At 32.9% G+C, this 10,956-nt stretch overlaps 1 long non-coding RNA gene across 1 annotated transcript in view; it reads left to right on the top strand.

The window, feature by feature from the left end:
* LOC108663714 (uncharacterized) overlaps nt 1-10,534 on the top strand; it is a 36,216-nt gene extending 25,682 nt beyond the window's left edge. Inside the window, exon 4 of the long non-coding RNA XR_016028852.1 lies at nt 10,381-10,534. This is a non-coding gene — a long non-coding RNA (uncharacterized LOC108663714). The remainder of the gene's footprint in view (nt 1-10,380) is intronic.
* The last annotated feature ends 422 nt before the right edge of the window (nt 10,535-10,956 follow it).

Below are 10,956 nucleotides of genomic sequence, written 5' to 3' on the forward strand. Positions count from 1 at the left end.
CTTTATTTTAAGAGAATTGGGTGGAAAAATGATGAATTATGAGGTTGGAAATTAAATGGGAATTTTCGATGCAATAAATTGAAATTTTTACCCATTAGGGGTAAAAGCATAATTTATAGTTCGGACTAATAAATTGAACGAAATTCACAGTCATTGAGGTATTGTGGATATAATTGGATAATTGAAATTGAAATGGATGGAATTGGAGTCGAATTGGGGATTTTAGGACTTTACACCGTGTATAGGCGAGTTAGGTCGGACACCCCAATTAAACGATTGTCTAAACATTTCAAATCCTATCTAGTGCATACGCATGGATAAGAGCCTGAAATAATTTATGATAAATTGACACAATTTATTGAATTTCGTATCATGGATTATGGATAGGTGGTGAGTCAATTGTTTCGGGTAAGAGACTGCACCCGAGGGCGGAAGATAGGAGTATTTCTACTCCTAATACTGTGAGTAAACTTATTATCGTCTTAATTATCTAGAGTAGTTTTATACAACTGTGTGATTTTATGAAAAATGGGTTTAAATGGTAAATTTCTATGTTTTAGGAGAAATTGTGATTTTATAAAATGATTTTATAAATTTTCTGAAAAATCGAATACTGGTTTTGAAAATAGAATAATTGGAGACTGCCTGCTTATGTTGTAAATTTATGGTTTTAAATTGAATGGCTTTGTCACGACCCGATACTCCCCTCGAGCCCGTGACAACCGCCGCGGTGTCCCGGTAGACACTTATTGCCCGGAATGTCAACCCGAAAGCCCACAAGGCATTACTATCAGTTTCTCTATTCCCTTGTGAGCAACCATTGTCAAATATCATGTTCTAAAAGATTTTAAGCTGTTTCCCACTTTAAACAAATAAAATATTAATTTTTCGTCTCACAGGGGTAATTTGGTCATTTTTCTCAAAAATTTCGAAACTGGCTAAAACGTAATATACAAGTACAAAACACACAATTCATATTCAAAATGAGTTTAAAAGTCTAAAATCTTCATTTAAAACGAAATTATGGTTATTTGAATATAATAAGAAAATAAAAGAAATATTAAGTAAAATATTCTATTTTCTTATAAAACAATATTTATAGAGTTATACGTGAATAATTTTTATAGCGTAAAAACTAAATAAATTTATACATACTTAAATACAGTAAGCCAAAATATTTAATTTAATTTACAATAACAAGAGTGCCCCCGAATAAACAAAAGTAAAGAGGACTGTGAACCTACGGTTTGGAAAGTGCAGATCCCACTGTAGTCCTCGATGAGATCAGCTATCTACAGTCTATACTGAACCTGAAATGGGTGGAAATGAGGGTGGTGAGATTATAAAATCCCAATGAGTAAACAGACATCATCATAAACATCTAGAGTTTAGTACATGGAGACAATAAAGTAAATCATCATAAACTGGGTTGTACAATTAGAACACATCTCGTTCAAAATACGTAAAAAGACTTATGAATCTCATAAAAATCTAGGCTTGTGCCATAAATCCATTCTCGGGGACACCTTGGCCGAGGCATCCTACCGAGACCGCCAAGGCTATTAAAATTCACATTTCACATAAATCATGTTTTTGTTTTGAAAACATAGCCGTTCCTTGGCGTTGGCTGAGTTCCCCCTCACGTGGTGGTTTAGCGTGAAGTGAACCCTAAACTTTACCCTAGGAGATACCCTACGCGCCTCTCCGTTCGAGGTAAGAATATAATGGGGTTTACCGTGCCCCTCTAAAAGGCTGGTCCACAGAAACCCCCTACTGTAGTGATTAATTAATATATAATCCACCATATAATAAAACTCAATAACATGATATGGAAATTTTGTAATTCGCAGTTTTTCAAGGTAACCAAACAATTCGCATTTCAATACAATTGCCAACTAGCTAATCATGCTCGATTTATCATAAGCCAGTTAATTTAAACAATCAAATTGCCACAATTAACAGTCTCCGTGTACTCTTATTTTCAAAATCACTATTAATTTCAAAACAATTTATAATTTAATTTCATTGAAACACATTTATTCATAAAACATGAAAATTTACCTTTTTAAATTTCTTTTTTTTTTCATAGAATTCATTAAATCATCTAAAAACCACCCTAGATAATTAAAATGACAGTAAGTTTACTCACAATATCTAGAATGCAGACTTTCGAAGCACTCTGTCTACTGGTCCTCGGATACAATTTTCTTGCCTTTATCGGAGGACTCACCACCTTGACACAGTACAAAATCGAGAGTTTCAACAAGTTGGTACTAAATCAAAATTAAACTAATTTAGACTACCAATGCATGATATGGAATGCAAAAATGCACTGGTAACTATCTAAACCCGATATTGGCCTAATTCGTCTTATCACCCGATTAAATTCCTAACGGGTCCGTTTAAACTCCAATTTAATTCTTTTCAGTTTCTATACCTCAATTGCACCCAAATTAACTTAATGTCCCTCAGTGTGGTGCAAATTATCAGTCTCAACAGTAAATTACGAAATTACCCCTAGTGGGTAAAAATTCGTATTTTTGCTCCGAAAATTCCCATTATTTTTCTAGGCTCATAATTCATTATTCCTTAACCAATTCTCCTAGAATAAAATCAAACTCATCCTCACTCACTACATGGCAAATTCAGCCATTAATGGTTGGGGGAGAAAATAAATTCTTTTCTTGTTGTTTTGTTTCTAAATATGCTAAACTAACTAAAAACACTAACATAAATTAAAATCAAATAAATCCAACAACTTTCTCTCTCCTAACCCATTTTTCCAGAATTGAATTCATCATGAAAACATGTAATTTAATCATGGAAAATAAAGAGAAATGCTTGGGAATAAGAAAACTCAAGCTTAATAGAAAAAATCTCACTTTTTTCACTTAATTTCCTTGAAAATTCACACTTTTTCTTTGATTTTCTCTCTCTAGGGTTTTGTTTTTGTTTTCTCTCTCTTCTTGCTGGTTTGGCCGGCCATGGGGTGGAAGATGGGCTGATTTTGTGCCTTTTAAAAAGAAAAATAATAAATTAATAAAGGCATGACACATGGCATCATGTCATTGGCCCGTTTTTAAAATTTTAAAAATTTAAACATTTTATCTCCACCACATGTTTAGTCAAGGGTCAAAGATGAAGACAAAGGAAGACCATGTGCTGGAAAAATATCCTGGTGGTGGAAAATTACAATTTTGCCCCTGAGGTGGCAAAATTACCATTTTACCCCTATACTCCAAATTATACCGAAATTAAAATTTTTCACTTCTAAACCTCAAATCATACTTCAGTAAGTCAAATTATACTCCAATAAGTCAAATGGGGCCAAAAAATTCTTTTCTAAAATTCCCATTTTGTCCCCAAGTGGCAAATGATCATTTTGCCCCTAGTTAGTGAAAATTCCGATTTGACTCTGAATTGATCCTCAAACTCCAAATTACCATTTTAAGTCATCCATGAACTGTGAAACTCTTAATCTCACCTTAAAATTCCTATTTGATCTAGTTCGAGGATCGAATAAACTTTGTTGTACCTCTAGGTACAATACCGACTTTTGTAAATTTTTCGAGACTCTCCTAGCATGCAATCATGCTATCATCACATGTATGTCATGAATAGTGTTTTATAAGGTTGGGCTTTACAGGCTTATGACAATATATGAGCATGAATGGCTAAACTGATTTTGGTGTCAGAATTATTTGTATTGTGTATTTAGCCTTGAGAGGCTAGATTGCGATAAATTGCCATGCCATGCTAGAATGAATTTTATTGAATTGGTGGAGTATATATTAATTATTTACTACAGAGGGGGTTCCGTGGACCAGCCTATTAAAGGGGCACGGTTAACTCCATTATATTATTACCTCGAACGGAGAGGCGCGTAGGGTATCTCCTGGGGTAAAGCTTAGGGTTCACTTCACGCCAAACCACCACGTGAAGGGGAACTCAGCCAACGCCAAGGAACGACTGTATTTTTCTCAAACTAAAAATATATTTTAAGTGTATACAAAATTTTAACAGCCTTGGCGGACTTGGTTGGATGCCCTGCGCAAGGTATCACCGAGTATGAGTTTTGGCACGAGCCAAATTTTTAAGAAATTCATAAGCCAAGTTGATTACTCAATTTATATGGATTGATTTTATTTGGTTGAAATGAACTGAAAGGTAATGAAATTACAGTATGATGACTTATTTTAATTGTCTCAATTTACTCGGCTTTAGATACTTTTGATGGTATATGTTTACTCACTGGGATTATAAAATCTCACCCCTTCTTCCTATACATTTTTTAGGCTCAGGACAGTTTGTAGATAGTCGAGTAGGACGAGAATTAAGCTCGGAACTGCATTATAGAATGTAAGAGTTCACAATCTTACATCCTCTTGGTCAATTGGAGCCCACGTGTCATTGCAAATCAAAACTTATATTTTGGTTATCTGTATTTCTATTCATACAATTTTTACTTTACTTTCATGTGCGAAAAATTATTTACGAATATTTCTATAAAAATTTATTTTATGAGAAAATAGAATATTTTATTTATTATTTTTGAATAGTACTAGTTGTCAACAATTTGCTTTCAAATGAACGTTTTAGATACTTATTTTGTTTTTAAATCATTAAATATATATTTTCTGCTTACCTACTATATTTTTAGCAAGTTTTGAGATTTTTGACGAAAAATGCCCCTATGAGCCAGAAAATAATATTTTATTGTTCTTATTTGAAAATGACTTATGATTTTTTTTTAAATGCGAGATTTAATAATTGTTGCTCACCGGGGAGATGCGGAAGTTGATGCTAAGCCTTGCGGGGTTTCGATCGGCATTCGGGGTGAAAAATGTCTGTCGAGGCCTCGCGGCGGTTGTCACGGGCTCGATAGGGAGCTCCGGGTCGTGACACAAATAACCAAAGCATAAAATTTCTTTTACAGTGACACGTGGGCCCACCTCTAACCAAAATGCATCGGAAGCTGAAAACCTACAGCTTTTACCGATTTGAGTCCAAATGAAAGTCCTTGTCAAGTCAGCTAATTATGGAATTCCCCGAGCCTGAAATGTGAGGAAATGAGGGTGGTGAGATTATAAAATCCCAATGAGTAAACAGATACCATCTAAACTATCTAAAGTCGAGTAAATGGAGACAATTAAAATAAATCATCATACTGTAATTTCATTACCTTTCAACTCATTTCAACCAAATAAAATCAATCCATAAAAATCGAGTAATCAACTTGGCTTATGAATTTCTTAAAACTTTGGCTCGTGTCAAAACTCATACTCGGTGATACCTTGCACAGGGTATCTAACCGAGTCCGCCAAGGCTGTTAAAATTTTGTATACACTTAAAATATATTTTAGTTTGAGAAAAATACAGCCGTTCCTTGGCGTTGGCTGAGTTCCCCTTCACGTGGTGGTTTGGCGTGAAGTGAACCCTAAGCTTGACCCCAGGAGATATCCTACGCGCCTCTCCGTTCGAGGTAATAATATAATGGAGTTTACCATGCCCCTCTAATAGACTAGTTCATGGAACCCCCTCTGCAGTAAATAATTAATATATAATCTACCAATCAATAAAATTCATTCTAGCATGACATGGCAATTTATTGCAACCTAGCCTCTCAAGGCTGAATACACAGTATAAATAATTCTAATACCAAAATCAGTTTAGCCATTCATGCTCATTTATTATCATAAGCCATTCAATTCAAAACCATAAATTTGCAACACAAACTAGCAGTCTCCAATTACTCTATTTTCAAAACCAATATTCGATTTTTCAGAAAATTTATAAAATCATTTTATAAAATTACAATTTCTCTTAAAACATAGCAATTTACCATTTAAACCCATTTTCCATAAAATCACATAGTTGTATAAAACTACTCTAGATAATTAAGACGATAATAAGTTTACTCACTGTTGTAGGAGTCGATGTACTCCTAATCCCAGTTTCCAAACACAATTTTTGTACTTTTACCAGTGTACTTTGCTCACCACCTATCCACAATGTACAATACATAATTCACCACATCAATGCTTGACCATTATAAAATCAATTCAGGCTCGGTATATATGCGTGATATGATATACAACTTATCCGACTACCGCTTAAATGCGATGTTGACCTAATTCGGCCTATTATCTCCAATTTAACTCCAAATCAATTCTTCTCACTTTCTACACTCCAATTATAACTAAATTACCTCCATGATTGTGAATGAGATTCAATTTATCAGTCTCGGTAGCAAATTACGAAAATACCCCTAGTGGGTAAAAATCGTATTTTTGCTCTGAAAATTTCCATTATTTTTCTAGGCTCATAATTCATCATTTCTTAACCAATTCTCCTAAAATGAAAATCAAATTTATCCTCACTCAACACATGATAAATTGGGCCATTAATGATTGTGGGAGAAAATAAATTCTTTTCTTGTTGTTTTGTTTCTAAATATGCTAAACTAACTTAAAACACTAACATAACTTAAAATCAAATTAATCTAACAACTTTCTCTCTCCTAACCCATTTTTTCAGAATTGAATTCATCATGAAAACATGTAATTTAATCATGGAAAATAAAGAGAAATGCTTGGGAATAAGAAAACTCAAGCTTAATAGAAAAATCTCACCTTTTTCACTTAATTTCCTTGAAAATTCACACTTTTTCTTTGATTTTCTCTCTCTAGGGTTTTGTTTTTGTTTTCTCTCTCTTCTTGCTGGTTTGGCCGGCCATGGGGTGGAAGATGGGCTGATTTTATGCCTTTTTATAAAGAAATAATAAAATAATAAAGGTATGACATATGGCATCATGTCATTGGCTCGTTTTTAAAATTTTAAAAATTTTAATCCTTTTTATCTCCACCACACAATTAGTCAATGGTCAAAATGAGGATAAAGGAAGACCATGTGCTGGAAAAATTTCTTGGTGGCGGAAAATTACAATTTTGCCCCTGGGGTGGCAAAATTACCATTTTACCCTTTTACTCCAAATTATACCGAAATTAAAAATTTTCACTTCTAAACCTCAAATCTTACTCCAATAAGTCAAATTATACTCCAATAAGTCAAATGGGGCCAAAAAAAATCTTTTCTAAAATTTCCATTTTGTCCCCAAGTGGCATATGATCATTTTGCCCCTAGATAGCGAAAATTTCGGTTTGATTCCAAATTGATCCTCGAACTCCGAATCACCATATTAAACCATTCTAGAACTTTAAAATTCTTAATTTCATCGTGAATTATCTATTTGATCTAGTTCGAGGCTTAAATCAACTTTGTTGTACGTCTAGGTACAATACCGACTTTTGTAAATTTTTCGAGACTCTCCTAGCATGCAAACATGCTATCCATCACATGTATGTCATGATAAATATTTTTATAGAGTCGGGCTTGTCATCTTCTCCCCCACTTGGATCAACCATATGATCCTTCTTCATGACTAATTTCGACATTCAACTAAATATTAATATTTTAATATTCTTTCATTAATAAAATATTATTTTATTCTAAAATTTTATCTTGTCTCCTTGGTACCCAAAATACCTTATTATGCCTCACTTGACTTCCAAATCGCCTTTTATCTCACAAATTCTCCTCCGATAAAATTATTATTATTTTCTCACTTGCGAAATATTTTATCCTAAACTACTCCTTTCGTCTTTTATCACTTCTAAACATTTTAATTGACCTCAATTTGCATTCGATCAACTTTATTTATCACCATATCAAAGTATGGGGTATTTCATTTTTTGTGAATAATGCATACATATATATTAACTTAATTATAAAGTTATATAAAGTTGTATGTAAACATATATGTATTAACTCATATACATGTATGTAAACATATATATTAACTCATATACATAAAGTTGTATGCATACTGTAAGGTATGTAAACATATACATACATATATATTAACTTAATTATAAAGTTATATAAAGTTGTATGTAAATGTATATGTATTAACTCATATACATGTATGTAAACATATATATTAACTCATATACATAAAGTTGTATGCATACATATATGAATTTAACATATACATACATATATATATTAACTGTAAAGCCCGACCTTATAAAATACTATTCATGACATACATGTGATGATAGCATGATTGCATGCTAGGAGAGTCCCGAAAAATTTACAAAAGTCGGTATTGTACCTAAAGGTACAATAAAGTTTATTTAATCCTCGAACTAGATCAAATAGGAATTTTAAGGTGAGATTAAGAGTTTCACAGTTCATGGATGACTTAAAATGGTAATTTGGAGTTTGAGGATCAATTCGGAGTCAAATCGGAATTTTCACTAACTAGGGGCAAAATGGTCATTTGCCACTTGGGGACAAAATGGGAATTTTAGAAAAGACTTTTTTGGCCCCATTTGACTTATTGGAGTATGATTTGAGGTTTAGAAGTGAAAAATTTTGATTTCGGTATAATTTGGAGTATAGGGGTAAAATGGTAATTTTGCCACCTCAGGGGCAAAATTGTAATTTTCCACCACCAGGATATTTTTTCCAGCACATGGTCTTCCTTTGTTTTCATCTTTGACCCTTAACTAAACATGTGGTGGAGATAAAATGTTTAAATTTTTAAAATTTTAAAAACGGGCCAATGACATGATGCCATGTGTCATGTCTTTATTAATTTATTATTTTCCTTTTTAAAAGGCACAAAATCAGCCCATCTTCCACCCCATGGCCGGCCAAACCAGCAAGAAGAGAGAGAAAACAAAAACAAAACCCTAGAGAGAGAAAATAAAAAAAAAAGTGTGAATTTTCAAGGAAATTAAGTGAAAAATGTGAGATTTTTTCTATTAAGCTTGAGTTTTCTTATTCCCAAGCATTTCTCTTTATTTTCCATGATTAAATTACATGTTTTCATGATGAATTCAATTCTGAAAAAATGGGTTAGGAGAGAGAAAGTTGTTGGATTTATTTGATTTTAATTTATGTTGGTGTTTTTAGTTAGTTTAGCATATTTAGAAACAAAACAACAAGAAAAGAAATTATTTTCTCCCCCAACCATTAATGGCTGAATTTACCATGTAGTGAGTGAGGATGAGTTTGAATTTATTCTAGGAGAATTGGTTAAGGAATAATGAATTATGAGCCTAGAAAAATAATGGGAATTTTCGGAGCAAAAATACGAATTTTTACCCACTAAGGGTATTTTAGTAATTTGCTGTTGGGACTGATAATTTGCACCACACTGAGGGACATTAAGTTAATTTGGGTGCAATTGAGGTATAGAAACTGAAAAGAATTAAATTGGAGTTTAAACGTACCCGTTAGGAATTTAATCGGATGATAAGACGAATTAGGTCAATACCGGGTTTAGATAGTTACCAGTGCATTTTTGCATTCCATATCATGCATTGGTAGTCTAAATTAGTTTAATTTTGATTTAGTACCAACTTGGTGAAACTCTCGATTTTGTACTGTGTCAAGGTGGTGAGTCCTCCGATAAAGGCAAGGAAATTGCATCCGAGGACCAGTAGACAGAGTGCTTCGAAAGTCTGCATTCTAGACATTGTGAGTAAACTTACTATCATTTTAATTATCTAGGGTGGTTTTTAGATGCTTTCATGAATTCTATGGAAAAAGGAATTTAAAAAGGTAAATTTTCATGTTTTATGAATAAATGAGTTTCAATGAAATTAAATTATAAATTGTTTTGAAATTAATAGTGATTTTGAAAAATAGAGTACACGGAGACTGTTAATTGTGGCAATTTGATTGTTTAAATTAACTGGCTTATGATAAATCGAGCATGATTGGCTAGTTGGCAATTGTATTGAAATGCGAATTTTTTGGTTACCTTGAAAAACTACGAATTACAAAATTGCCATATCATGTTATTGAGTTTTATTATATGGTGGATTATATATTAATTAATCACTGCAGTAGGGGGTTTCTGTGGACCAGCCTTTTAAAGGGGCACGGTAAACCTCATTATATTCTTACCTCGAACGGAGAGGCGCGTAGGGTATCTCCTGGGGTAAAGTTTAGGGTTCACTTCATGCTAAACCACCACGTGAGGGGGAACTCAGCCAACGTCAAGGAACGACTATGTTTCAAAACAAAAACATGATTTATGTGAAATGTGAATTTTAATAGCCTTGGCGATCTCGGTAGGATGCCTCGGCCAAGGTGTCCCCGAGAATGGATTTATGGCACAAGCCTAGATTTTTATGAGATTCATAAGCCTTTTTACGTATTTTGAACGAGATGTGTTCTAATTGTATAACCCAGTTTATGATGATTTACTTTATTGTCTCCATGTACTCAATTCTAGATGTTTATGATGATGTTTGTTTACTCATTGGGATTTTATAATCTCACCACCCTCCTTTCCACCCATTTCAGGTTCAGTATAGACTGTAGATAGCTGATCTCATCGAGGACTACAGTGGGATCTGCATTTTCCAAACCGTAGGTTCACAGTCCTCTTTACTTTTGTTTATTCGGGGGCACTATTGTTATTGTAAATTAAATTAAATATTTTGGCTTACTGTATTTAAGTATGTATAAATTTATTTAGCTTTTACGCTATAAAAATTATTCACGTATAACTCTATAAATATTGTTTTATAAGAAAATAGAATATTTTACTTAATATTTCTTTTATTTTTTTTATTATATTCAAATAACCATAATTTCGTTTTAAATGAAGATTTTAGACTTTTAAACTCATTTTGAATATGAATTATGTGTTTTGTACTTATATATTACGTTTTAGCCAGTTTCAAAATTTTTGAGAAAAATGACCAAAATACCCTTGTGAGACGAAAAATTAATATTTTATTTGTTTAAAGTTGGAAACAACTTAAAATCTTTTAGAACACGATATTTGACAATGGTTGCTCACAAGGGAATAGAGAAACTGATAGTAAAGCCTTGCGGGGTTTCGGGTTGACATTCCGAGCAATAAGTGTCTACCGG

The sequence above is a fragment of the Theobroma cacao genome, chromosome 10, assembly GCF_053813885.1.
Source record: "Theobroma cacao isolate CCN51 chromosome 10, ASM5381388v1, whole genome shotgun sequence".
Lineage (NCBI taxonomy): Eukaryota > Viridiplantae > Streptophyta > Magnoliopsida > Malvales > Malvaceae > Theobroma > Theobroma cacao.